Below are 14,208 nucleotides of genomic sequence, written 5' to 3'. Positions count from 1 at the left end.
GAGCCCCCCCACACTGACTGCCACTCCATGGGAAGGGGCTCATGCTCCTGCCTGCGCTTTCACAGCTAGTTAGGGCTGAGCGCCAGCCACCACAGTCAGGGAGGGAGGTTAAATAACTCAGGAGTCACTGCAGAGAGGCTCAGCATCTCTCCCAAAGACCAAGGAGGGTCAGGACGCTGCCAGGCTGCTGCAGCCCAAATGCACAATGCACCAAAAGGCTCAGCTCAAAGGCTCAAAAGACTCAGCTACCGAGAACATCACATCAGCCCTGTCCAGTGACACACACCAAGCAGCCCCGCACAGCCTTGCTCCCACAGCCTCGATTATGATGCTGCATTCCCAGCCTGGATACTGCGGTGCCCCTCGTCCTAGCCACAGGAGCGAGGACACAGGCCCATAGCAGCTTCCCAGGGCTGGAGAGGGCCAGATCCTGAGAAGGTCCTTTCCTCGCCAGCACAAGGTGTACAAAACCTCTGCCCCCTCTCCCAGCCACTCATCTGTCTCTGCATCACAGGGTTCCCTCCCAGCCTGGGGTCCACATCAGACAGGTCACTGCCACCTCCCACGGGCCAGCACCAACAGCACAGAAGGAAGCCCCAGGCTCCAGCCAGGGTCAGTGGCACGCAAGGGGACAAGGGAAAAGCAGCCACAGCCACTGCAGCCCTCACATGCCCAGAGTCCAGCCATGGGAGCTGCCTGCCTCTCCCTCTGCAACCAAGCAGCCACGTTGTGCTCTCCCTGAGAGGGAAAGAAATCAGGTAAGCGATGTCTACAAGCCCATATGGAGGGGCTGGGATGCTGCCCAAGCTTCATCTCAAAAAAAGTGCACATTTTATGGTGTAAATATTTTGGTTTGCCTCCTCCTCTTCAGCCCACAATCTCCATCACGGAAACCACAACAGCAGCCCTCATCACAGCCGTTTTGGCAATCGGCTCCCTCTGATCCCCACAGTAACCGATGTTTACTGCAACAAAAGCCTACACAAACTCACCTGCCTGGCTGGGGCAGAAACCCCCAACTCTGCATGTGACCCCCCCACTGCCTGCAAAGGCCCACATGCCTCCCAGGCACTGCTGGGAAGGAGAGGGGCTTCTGGCAGAGTGGAGGGGGGCTGTCAGCTCCTGGAAGGTTCTGCTCCCCCTAAGGACCACAGCGATTACCACGTTTAGGGCCAAGGAGATGGCAGACTGCCTTGGCAACACCACCCAGCTCTCGTGGAGCTGTTCGGTACTTTTTGTTCCTGTTATCCCCCATGACAGAAGAGAGCTGAGTCCACTCCCTTTCCTGTTAACAGCCTGAAAACTAATGCTTGCTCTGAAATGAAAACAATGGCTGCAATGCAGTGGGGAATCTGTCCACCCGGCCGGCCACGCCGCCTCGCAGCGCTCCCAACACGAGCCCTGCCATCAGCAGCAGAACATCTCCCCAGGATGCATCCTCACTGCTGCGGGTCCTGCCCTTACCCCACACAATGTGTCCACCCTGAGTTACCAGCCACCCCACTTCCCAGTCTCTCCGGTCTCTCTTCCTCCTCCCCATGTCATGGGAGAAGCGCTCAGCACGAGCTGCCACCTCCCACGGGTGCACGATGAGCACTGTGATTAATCTCACGTGCCAGCCCCAAAGCTTTCTTCAAAGACTCAGGCAAGTGTGATAGGCATTTGATGGTGTGAAAATGTATCGATCTGATTAAAATGGATAAGAAAGGAAATATGTCAGGGGCTTTCTTCACCAAGTCCTCTTAGAACAAGAAAAAAAGGGGGAGAGAGAATTTGTCTAATAAAAATAATAGTAAAAGCAATTTTTCACCAGCGTATACTTTATGGCTTTTAATTCTTGAGAAATGAGATTGGGTCCTGCCTCCCTCAGCCCTGCTTTGGCTGTGCATGCAGCCGACCAGGCCCAGCCCGTCACCCCGCTCTGCCTGCGCAGCAGGTGCCTGGGGGGAGTCCAGGAGCATCTCTTCAAGCCGCTGCTTTGCCTTTGGATGTCCGGAGCAGGACACTCCACCTGCCACACTCACTCAGACAGTGCCTCCCTGCGTGTGTGCTCCAAAGCCACACACCCAGTACAAACCCGGAGCTTGGGATCTGCACTTACCTGGGCAAACATTTGTTTTGTGCTCTAATAGCAAGGTGAGCACGCTCTTCTCCTGTGTAAACATCCACTCTCTAGACATAAGCACTTCTGAGCTGTGCTGCACTCCTCTGTTCAAACAGCAGCTTTCTAGGTGAAATCTGCTGCGTTCTCCTGTATCAACAGAGTCCTGGTCTCCTCTGAAACGTCTCTTGTCTTGGAAGGGAACAGTCCAAGGGTCGCTATTTATCCGTACAAATGCCTCCCCTGTTTTTAGGTGCGCTGCGTTCCTTGTGCCATCTCAGCAGATGGGGCTGCAAAGCAGGAGTGGGAAGACAAGGATGATGAACAGCATAGACACAAAAGAAAAAGGGGTTAAAACACATAGTGGGTTTCTCCTCCCAGGCTAATGTCATAACTGTCTTGAAGGAGAAAGGTAAAGGGAATAGAGCAGTCTCACCTCTGGTCTTAGTACTGGTGCTCCGTGGGAGATAGTGACCAAAGCAGGAACATGCAGTAGTGGGAAAACCCAAAAACAGCCAAAAGTGAGTCCTGGAATGGGAAGAAGGAGGCTGGAGGGAAGTTACTAGCAGAACTTCCAGCAGAGCAGGTTTGTGACCCATCCCAATTTTTGCATTCGTGACCTCATGCTGATGACGCAGGTACGAAGCCAGGAGTCAGCAGGAGCAGATGGAGGGTGCACAGCCCATCACCCAGCAGGAGACAGCTTGGAGCCCCCCAGGAGGGGGAATGAGGAGTACAGCGTGCAGGGCTCAGGCTCATGAGTACGGGGTTCGGAATAGCTGTTTCCACTGCCCAGCAAGGGCTCATCGGTTGGGAAGGACCATGGAAGAAAATTATCTAAGTCTATGAGTCCAGGAAAGCCTTGATAAATTATGAGTGTGACGGGACCCCAGAATAGAGAAATGCAAGTCTAGGGAAGGTGTTACAATCCCACTCACAGCAGTCTATGAGACACTGGTTAGACTCTCAGGAAAACACTTCAGCATCAACAGATCGGAGAGGTGTCATCACACAAGTTCCCAGCTGCTGTTGTTTTCCCAGGAAAACTTTTTTATCATTATTTTTTCCCCCAGTTTTAGGTTTATGGCAAGACCTAGGATGTGTTTGGTGATGTGTGGGTGAGTCACCAGCACTCAGCCTACTCTGGATGCTCATTTAGACTACTCAGCTGCTTTGAGGCTGCCTGCGATGGTCTGAGACAGGACTCATGTCCCATATCACTTCAGTTTATGTTTCTGTTGAGATATAAAGTCACAGAGTATTGAAATGAGCCCCCATAAAGGAGCAGGGCTGGGAAGGAGAAAGCTCTTATACCTCCTATAGCACCAAACTCACTCCATGCCACAGGATGGGGTCACTGTCTTCTCTCTATAGGTGGGGAAGCTGAGGCAGGAAAAGTGAAATCATTTTCCCAGGGTCACTCACCACATCATGCCTAAGCCAGGTTATCCATGTTAAAGAAGGTTAAAAGGGAGCAGAGGAGGGCTCCTGCGTGAGCTGGTGAATGGAGGGCACATGGTATAAAAGCAGTACAGAAGAACATAGCTTGATCAGCCTTGGTAAAGCATACTGGCAGTGATGTGATTTTTTTCTCTATAAATACATCTGGAGGGTAAACACCAGAGAGGGGGAAAAAGCTGTTTAAGCTGAAGGACAATAGAGGCACAAGAAAACATCCATATTGATGTTTGAAGAAGTAAAAGAGCAGGTTATGGGGAGAAGGAAGGGAGGAATAAATGACCTGAAGGAAAGAGAGAGGAGGTACAGGTGGGACAAGCCACAGAGCTGCCAGGCAGGGACCGATCGGGAGCTGCCTCTCCCAGGGGCGGATTCCCATGGGATCAATGCCCTTGCAGAGCTCAGGGTCCACATGATTAAAAGGAGAAGGAAAATTAGACACTCTTCGGCACCAGGTGGGAGAAGGAGGTGGGGGGAGGGCAGGAGTGCAGTTCTGGAGGCATCGTGGCAGAGACGCTCAGTGCAGGAGCAGCGCGGGGTGTGCAGGGAGCACTGAGGAACAAGCTGGCTGCCACCCTGCTCCCCAACAGGAGCAGCAGGAAAACAAGTGCCTGGGCCCACAGGAGAACCTGATACCTCCTTCCCTCGTCCCCTCGGGCTTTCCATATGCGCTGGCAGGGGCTGGGGAGAGCCACGATGCCCCCGGGTTGGGCATGGACCAGCAAGGGGTACAGATCCCCCAGAGTGTCACTAGCCAGCGCAGCATCCCCAGCAGATCCTACGTGCTCTGCTGTCCACTTGGTTCAGAAGCAGAGCCAGACATTGCTTTCTCAACCCCTACTCCAGGAGCAAGCTGGGATTTCCATAACCATTAAAAACAAGTCTTTGTTATTAGCCCTGTGAATTATTTATTCTATCATAATTAATGCAGGACCGTTAACGGCCACAGCAAATCTCCCCAGCTCACCCATCTGCAAACACTGCTCTACTTCTGCTCACCCTTTCAGCATTAAATATGCATCTGGACTGATAAATGGCTCCAGCACACTGATCACTGCGAGCCTGTTGAACAAAGCGCTCTGAGAACGGATACCTCCCTCGGGAAGGGCTGCGCTGGGGTAAACCAGAGGCAGCTGGCGGGGAGGCAGCTCCCAGCCAGGACAGGCTTGCTTCTCTCTCGCAGCTCATCCCATCCCCTGCTCTTACCACTGAACAGAGACGTCATCCTGGAGATGGTATCTGAGCCAGCCTCGGATAAATCAGTCCCCTCAGGCTCTTGCTTCATGCTTGCCCTCTCTCTTTTCAGGTCAGGTTTGGAGCAGATGAACCCCTATGAGTCCTCCTTGTTTTCAGCCCTGCTATGTTTACAGAGGTGTGAGCTGGGGTGCAGGCTCCAGGGACAGTGACCACGGGACACCAGTATGCTCTGGGAGGCTGCCCAAGCCTCCGATGGGTGGGAGGAGCTAGAGGCTTCCCCAAACTCCCCAAGCCTTGGCAGAGAAGGACTTGCAGCCACCTCCCTTTATCATCTCTCCCAAGCACCACTGCAAACACTTCTTTGGCATGAGAGAGGCTTTTGGCCCCTGTTCCCCCTTCCCTTGTCACAGGGCACTCAGGTGCTCCTGGAGCAGCACCAGTGCTGGTCACTCCACCACTTTTTGCCTTCCCAGCCAGCTGCAGGGCGGTGGAGAGAAGCCCACCTCTGCAGAGCATGGCGCACTGTCACCTGTCCCCATCCACGGCCATTCTCTATCTAGTGGGCAGGCTGCAGGTCAGCAGAGCTGGAGGCTCTGGGTCTTCTGCTGTGGAGAAGGTGATTGAGAAAGGAGCCTGCAGAGCCAGAGAAGATGCCTCCATCACAGCCTGCTCTGGCTGGGCCTCCCAGGATGCATGAAGAGAAGGGGTGGACTTCGGTTGCCTTCAGTGCTTTCACAGGGTTTAAGCAAATTCCCAGAGAGAAGGAGGGAGATGAGGCATAGCTTGCCTAAATAATAAAAACAAGAGGAAATTAATAGCTTCTTTGAAGCTGCTGAACTATTTCACTCCTTTCTCAGACCAGCCCTTAAGAAGTAAAGCAGTTCCAGAGTATGAAGCTTCCTCAAACTCAATCAGCTTTTAGGCAGAGAGCCATGCTGGGATTACCTGGGGAACAGGATCCCATAAGGACAGGTATTATAGGATGCTTCAGGGATTCCCTAACAAGCTCACTGGTCATTAGATTGGTGACAAACAGACCAACCCAGTCAAATCCAGGCTTAGTACATCAAATCAACCTGCCAGGGATCAACACCTGGGAAGCCTTTACTCCCTACCTCACCCAAATCTGCTCTGTCAGGCTGTATCCTCCAGAACACCCTGTACCCAAGCATGCCGATGCTGCTTGCTCTACACTTTTTTTCCTTTTCCAAAACTGCCACTCTTTCTAGTTGCCAGTGGCAGGCTCAAAAGAAAAGCAGGTTTCAATTATGGCTAAGTTTGATTTAAATCTATGGCTATACAGCACATAGATTTGATCAAGAGAGTGTAAGAGCAGCAGTTACGCAGCCCAGCTCCATGAGATTGCTCCAAGCAGCCTTTCTCTAGCTAAGCTGGTGCTTGAGAAAGGATTATTTCAAAACATGCAATGGCCTGACACTAACAGAGAGGTCTGATTCCAGTAGCCAAGATTGGTGCTAGTGGAGCTGCTGCCATCCCACCACTCAGGGGGTTTGAAACAGGGAGAGAAAAAAGGAAGCATTAAACATGTATTGTCTGGGCTAATCCTGGCCCTGCAGTGAAGTGCACTTAAAATGACCCTTCTCCAAGCTTCACCTCTCTCATTTGATGTTTCTCTTATTCGAGGATCTTTCTGGCTGCAACATCTATTTCTCTGTCAACAGCCATCTCCCTTGCTATCTTTAGTCTCGGTTTATTGATCCGTCATTCCTATCTATCAATCTAATTCTTTTGTGCTTATTTCTGCCTGTCACTCGATTTACCGCAGTACACCTGTCCTGTTTTACAATGTGTAGCTCATGTCTGCCTCCTTTTCCACGTGTCTCCTTCCCCGGTGAGGCGGGACACCGAGCAGGGAACTGCATGGCAGCCTGCGGTATCCACAGGGCTCCTGGGCAGGGGCTGGGAGAGGAGCAGCCCAGCGGACAGAGCTGCTTTCTGTCAAGAAGTAACCCCCACTTGGCAGGGCTGGAGCATCTCCTTGACTGTGCCTGAGAAGGGGATAAATATAAATCAGGCAGCAGCCACCCAAGCTGCAATGTCGGACCCTCTGCCCTGTGACTCCTGCTGTGACACACCTTATCGGAGGAGATTCGTCAGAACCTCGATCCTAAGGCTGTCGCTGAATTCAAACCACCAGCCATACCCTTGAAGATAAGGGTATCTTTGACAGCGGCATCAGCTCTCCATGTTGGCTGGATCAGGGCGTAGCAGGACAAAGCAGGGAACAGGGAAAGGCAGATGAAAGGAGAAAAGAAAGACTGAGAAAAGGGGGAGGATGGAGATGTGCCCACAGAGCTTCTCTTGTTTAATTTCACCTTTCATGTCTTTAAAGGTGAACTGGGAAAAAGAGAGGCCAAGAACAAAGCCTTATCACTTACCCTGGCTCGTTAACTCATTATCATTAATATGGGCCATGCTGTGGCAAGCAGAACAAGGGGAAGGAAAAGGATTTTCTGTCACAGAGCGGGTGAATAAAGTCCCTTCTTACTCAGCAGGCAGACACTATTCAGAGGGCTTAAGCTGATGGATGCCCAGATTGCCTGGCCATCCCTCCCCAGGACTTGGCAGGGCTGAAACCCTCACAAAAGGTCTGGTCCATATTTTCATGCTTTTCTGTGGGACCAAGCGTGTTGGAGGCCCCAACTCTGGACACCCCCAAAGCACGTGTTTAATGTGCACTCAGCATACCGAGAGTGACACCCAAAACCACTGGGACGTCCATCTGTTGTGGAGGTTGGCAGTCGGAGACTGGCTTACCCTCTGCTGAGGAACTGGGCTTGGAGCACTCACAGCGGCTCAAACTCATCAACAGCCACCACAGCTACATGTGGTGGACAAGGTGGGGTTGGAAACCCAGACCCTGTCCAGAAGGTAGGTCTGGATCCTCAGCAAGTGTCAGCCCCCTGTGTCTACCACAGCTTTCCTAAGGATGGCTCATCACGGTTAAAGCGCCCTGTTGTTCTGCAGGCACAGCTAAGTAAGTACACACACAGAGTGTGGACTCACCTGGAAAGCCAGCAGAAAGGCCAGTGCCCTTCCTGAGTGAGACTGAGGCCTCAGAAAATCCCCAGGAATCCCCAAATCCTGACAGCACCAAGCAGTGTGAGATGACTGCTCCCAGGAGCACTGATAAAGGCTGAAGTGGGAACATGCAGCTCCGTGAAAATACGGCCAAAGGAACTGACACCCCTCTCAGGAGTGGGGATGGATACACATCATGGTGACGATGATCTCTGGAAAAACTTATGGGGTTTTCTGTAGGTTTTCCTGTAGGATGGTATCCAGGAGGACAAAGCACTGCAGCCATGTCCTGAGTGACAGTGGCCTTGTGCGGAGGAAATCCTAGGGCTAAACGTTGGTTACATCATGGCCCATATCAGCTCAGGGACAGAAAAGCTGCTATCTCCATTTCTCAGTCTGAACTACCAGATTGCCCCAGCTTGGCCAAACAACAACCAAGACACTGATGCAAAGGCCATTTTTTGCCTTTCTGCTACAGTCACAAATGAGAGAGATGAGGAGACAGCCACCAGTGGCAGACAGAGATGGAAGAAGACTCATGCCTCCAATACAAAATGTCCCCATGTTGTAGTCCCAGCCCTTCATCTGGAAATTGCTTTCACAGAAAAAGGACCGTAACAACAAGGCTGCAAGGGCACATCCTTGTTTAAGAAGTCCTGTTGAGTTCTTGGGAAGGTCAGAAAAAAGGGATAGGATGCAAAGAAGGTTTATGTTCTGACTTTGGGTACTCTAGTGTAAGACTGCAGTCCAGGGCTTCAAACTCAATGGCTCAGTTACTTCCATGCTCTTTGCAAGCTGGTGGGCTTTGAAGGTGCATCCAAGAGTTTCACCACAGCCCGGCTTGGTGTTCTCTGACATGCTCCCAGGCAGACAAGCTGAGGCCTGGATGGGTAACAGTGACTGGACTCCATCGCTGTCCCAGAGGGATGCTCCATCCAGGCTTCAGCAGGCTACACAGCAACGGGTACTCCCAGTACCTCCAGCGGGAGCCAGGCACTCACCATATTCTTCTTCTCATATCTTCTTGCCCAATCTCCAGCAGCAGAGCAGGGCAAGAAGAGACAGATCCTGCCATGTGCACAAGTGCAGGCTCTCCACCTCTCTTATCTGGAGTCAAGCAGCTCATTATTACACTTTTTCCACTGTAAGCTCAGTGGCACCTCCAATGTTGCCAATGCTGGCGTGGAAAAGCACTACAGCCTTGGGGCATGAATGTCGTTTTCTCAGACGTGTCTCACCTTCAGTGAAATGGTCCCATCAGCTCTTCGCTCTCCTGCCTCCCAAGTTCACACTGTGATACATGCCATGGCTGTCACAAGTAACCTCCAGCTTTACTGTATAAGCGCAGCTCTCACATGGTGGTGAAATCCTTCCAGGATTCCCCAAAAGCGCCAGCTCTTGTATGAACTAACTGCTGCAGCAGCCAAAGGCTGAAACAGCCTTAAATCTCACCAGTGCAGAACGAAGACCCTGAAAATCTCTGGCTTTATAACAGGTCCTAGGAAAAAAACAGGAGAACAGGATGAGAATAGGAACAGAGGAAGGAGGCACAGATACTTGCCCCATGCTCCCAGCCTCCAGCAGCTTGGGGTTTCAGGGACTTCTCGGGCTGAGTTGTTTGGTTTAAAAGACGCTGTGCTGCAACACAAGTCACAGCTGGTTTGTGACCACCAGAAGACCAGGGCTTTGGAGACAGGACATGTTAGGGAACCAAACACTCATCCACACTGCAGAGAGAACAGAGGGAAGGGAAGTAGAAGTGTGGCAGTAACTCAGCCTTAATTAGCCTCATCAAATATTCAGCTGGAAATTTCTCTGAATTTACAGAGAACGTTAACAACATCAATATGATTCATTAACTCTTTGATGATCCCACAGCATAAATCCAACCCATTCCAAAAAGAACAGTCTGGGAGGGAAGGGCCTGGGTTTAAGCAGGCAGCGAAGTGCCATGGGGATGGTAGGCCAGCAGCTGGGGAGCATGGTGACACCCAGCGTAACAAACATTGGCCAAGAAGGCCAATGGCATCCTGGCTTGTATCAGCACTAGCGTGGCCAGCAGGGACAGGGAAGGGATCTTACCCCTGTACTCGGCACTGGTGAGGCCGCCCCTCGATGACTGGGTTCAGTTTTGGGCCCCTCACTCCAAAAAGGCCATTGAATGACTCGAGCGTGTCCAGAGAAGGGCAACGGAGCTGGTGCAGGGTCTGGAGCACAGGTCTGATGGGGAGCGGTGAGGGAACTGGGGGGGTTTAGTCTGGAGAAGAGGAGGCTGAGGGGAGACCTCATGGCCCTCTACAACTCCCTGAAAGGAGGGTGCAGAGAGGGGGGATGAGTCTCTGTAACCAAGGAACCAGCGCCAGGACAAGAGGGAATGGCCTCAAGCTGCGCCAGAGCAGGGTCAGACTGGCTCTTAGGAAGGATTTCTTTGCAGAAGGGGTTGTTGGGCGTTGGAATGGGCTGCCCAGGGCAGTGGGGGAGTCCCCATCCCTGGAGGGGTTGAAGAGTCGGGTTGACCCAGTGCTGAGGGATCTGGTGGAGTTGGGAACGGTCAGGGTGAGGTTCATGGCTGGACTGGAGGAGCTTCAAGGGCTTTTCCAACCGAGATGATGATTCTGTGATTCTGATTCTGTGATTCTGTGAACACTGAGTGGCAAACTCATGAGCTGCCATGGCAGAAACGAATGCAGAATATCTTGTGCTGGAGCAAGAGGGTGAGTTTAGTGGGTCAATGCATGGCAGCATGATAGTCAGCTTGGGGAAGTCGCTGGAATGCTCACCAGTCCTGGCCAGAATGGGGCTTGGAGGTGGCAGCTGAGAATTTTTCTGGGCTGTTACTTGGCTCCAGAGATAACACAACGTCTGCTGATGAGCAGCTAGGAAACGTCTCAGCCTGAGGACTAGCAGCAGCGGAGCCTCACCATCTTCCTGGTCCAAGACCAAGGTTGGAGAAGAGAACGGGAATAACGGCCAGCTACTCTGTGCAAACAGGTCCATAAGTCCGAGTTCTCACAGAAAGCACAAGCTATGCCCTTCGTGTCTGACAGAGAGCAATCAAGCCAAGGCCAACTTACAGGGAACTTTTGCCATCGCTTTGCAGTAGAAAGATTTCCACAAACTGCTGGTTTTGGGGTTTTTTTCATGAGACATTTTCCCTCCATTTGTCTTTCACAAAAGGTCATTTTTAAAGACAGCAGCCCACTGGTGCTTATCACTCAGAGGCTCTGACAGGCCAAAGGAGCTGTCTGACCACATTTTGCCTCCCGGCTACATTCAAGGTTTTGCATTCAGCTTCTTTATTTTCCTAATGGAGTTTTCCCTTCAAGACCAGTGCACTACCAGAAACCAGAGAGCACCAGCACAAGTCAGAACGTCACACAGGAGACATCTCACAATTCAATTTACTGCCAGGGAGATGCTGCAGTAGGTGGCCACAGCAGGAAATCTCAAAGCAGACATTATCAATGTAGCAGGATACAGAACAGTCCCAAATTTAGGAGCATTCAGATAATGGTGAGATTTGCAGGGATTACAGGGGGTTGAGTAGGAATAAGACTCACTGTGTCCTGGGTGAGCAGGCAAGGGAGAGCATCTGGAAATGGCAGGGCAACTGAAGCCTTTTCTTGAGGAGGGCATGACTCTGCATCCCCTGCAGACTGTCAAGGAGGTTCTCCTCCAGCCCTGAGCATGGTGAAGAAACTCCACGAGGAATTGCCAGTCCTTCTGGAGGAAGCAGGGACCACAGCTGACGTGACCCAGACCAAACCACGCACATGCCAGCATCATGGGGCATGAGCTCTGAGAAGAGCTTGTGTCAGCACACGTTATTAATAATCATTTACACTTCCCTTTCATTGAAGGGGCTGGAAGGTGGGCATGAGCCATGCCTGGGCTCCGCAGCTCACACCAGCTCAGATCCGTGAGTTTGCTGAGGAGGCAAGGGGTGGCCCAGGAACACCTGCCCAGGACAACCATCAGCCAGGGACTGGAAATGGGGTAGGAGGGAGAAGGGACCACCAGGGCAGGAGGGGAGCAGAGAAGGCTCATTGTGGAGTATAGGACCTGTTGTTCATAACTGTGATATAGATAAATTATTTTAAAAGTCTTTAGTTGAAGTATGGTGAACTACCTAGGGCCCTGGAATAAGGGGCAGTGGCAGCATTATGAGCCCAAGCCTTGAAGATGTGGGCACCCCAGGGCTACCCACATCTCCTGGATGGCAGTGCAAACTTGGAGGCTGAGCAAAATCCCTCCCGGGGGTAACAGAAACACCAGAGAGAAGATGTCCCACGTATGTGCAAGGCACCAGATTCAGTCAAGTCAGATGCAAAGTGAACTTGCAGATCAGAGAAGAAAGAGCCGAGACTAAGGCCAGTTGGAAAACACATAAAATCAGCCCCAAGTGGACTCAAGTGAGAAGAAACCCCCATGGTGAACAGCACATTGCTCCTGGCAAAGAGCTGAGGAGTGTGATGGCTCCTTGTCCCACCGCCTGCACCCCAAGGTGCCCAGGGGGAGCCCAGCACGAGGGGCACAGGGGAAATACTGGCTTTTACTTTCGCCACAGCTTGTAACGGCAGTGCTGCTGATGGCATTTGTTAAGTATTGATTGCAGAATCAATAGGCTGTCAGTGTTTGTATCATTTTAACTGGACAATAAATAACAACTGTTCATTGCATTTTTGGTTATATTGTCAAAAGTTTTAATTAGACTAACAATAAATTGTTGGTTTGGAGTAAGGCGTGTTTGGCTTTTGGTGGATAACATCCCCCAGCTTGGCTAACACATCTCTGTCCTGCCCTGCCTCCCAGGGTGGATAGGATGCAGGGAGCTGCCATCCTCCCCATGGCTCAACACCACCCCCTTCACAGAGACCCTTCTCGGAGCAAAGTCAGAGCTAACACCTCGCAGCTCTGCTCCCTGCAAAGCGACGTTTGTGGGTCAGGGCACAGACTAACTCACCGCCTCCACCTTGCACAGCTGCCCGCTGCGGCCGTCGTGACTTCTGAAAGCCCCGTCAGCAAGCAGTCCCTGCTTTTCATCACAGGCCTTGGCACGCAAAGGCGCAGAGGAAAAGCACTGAGCTTAATCTCAGTCTGTTGCTGATACTGCTGCAGAGGCAGGGTTAAGGGGATAGCAGTGACTGGCTCACATCAGCCATGCTCCACGTAGCTGAGCCACATCCCCAGGAGCAGCCCAGGTCAGAAGCAGCAAAGAGAGGCTTTAAAACTCTGTGAAGGACAAGTCTGCCCATGGGAAAGCATCACTGTACCCATGCAGATGGCAGCATGATACGTGTTTGTATGAGCTCAGCCCCACATCAACCTCAGGCAGGGTCCATCCCTGCTTGCTCCATCTCCTGCAGGATGCTGCTGGGGGCAGATGTGACAGGTACGGTCCTGAAGGCTGGCACGGGCCTGAGAGCCCCCCAGATTCTGTCCCACTGTGCAATCTCAAAGCCTGGCATTGTGTGGGGCTGCTTAACCCTGGCAAAACCCCTGGCTGTGCCTTCTCAGTCCAGAGGCTTTCCCCACCCTGGAAACTGGGTGGAGGGATATAGAGGAGTTTGGCCACCTGGCAGAGAGCTTGGGTGGCCCCAGGTTCCTCGTCTCAAGCAGGGGCTCTTTGCTCAGCTCCCCCCCAGTACCCCAAACAAGCCAGGCATTTCTCCAGCTCCTTTGCATTTCCCCCCACCCCGCTTCTCTCAGCCCCTGCCCCAGCGCCTGGCAGCCTCCCAGTCCTCGCAGGGGCAAGGAACAGCCTGTGCTTATAGCCCACCGAGGGTAAGAGTTCACCACAACATGCTCACTTTTAATTTGCTTACCCAAGCAATAAAGCAGAAATGAGGAATGGCAGCTAATTAAAAGTATCGATTCATGTGGCATTCAAAACTATCTGGAGCAAGCCAGGGTGGAAAGAGGGATGAGGAGCCTGGAAGAAGAAAAGGGGATGGCGGGGCTGCAATGCTCCAGAGGGGTGTATCCTTGCTCCCTGTGATTTCTTACCATGGGGAAGACTCTTCTGCTGTAACAACCCTGCTCCTACAATGCTCTGTCCCCAAGGCACGGGGTCTTTTCTCTACCAGAGAAATCTCCGAGATTCCCATTCCCATGTGAACCCTCACTGAAGCTTGGCGTGCCCCGCGTATTTTAAGACTAGTTGATGGTAGGCAGACAAAAACCCTGAAATGGGGGGAAAGCACATTAGAGATGTGCTTCTGCAGCAATGGCACAGCACGCTCAAAGGTTAACGCTTGCAGTCCCCTCTGACCTTCACATCTGCCAAGCCAAGGGCAAACACAGAGAATGTGCTGTCTGTGACTCAGGTGCGTGAAGGACTAGGAGGGCACATGGGGCCAGAAAATCCAGACAACTTCCAGACTAGATGGTCCACAGTTTATCTGCTCTGC

This window comes from Strix aluco, chromosome 10, assembly GCF_031877795.1.
Source record: "Strix aluco isolate bStrAlu1 chromosome 10, bStrAlu1.hap1, whole genome shotgun sequence".
NCBI classification, from domain to species: Eukaryota; Metazoa; Chordata; class Aves; order Strigiformes; family Strigidae; genus Strix; species Strix aluco.
This window is presented reverse-complemented; position numbering follows the sequence as displayed.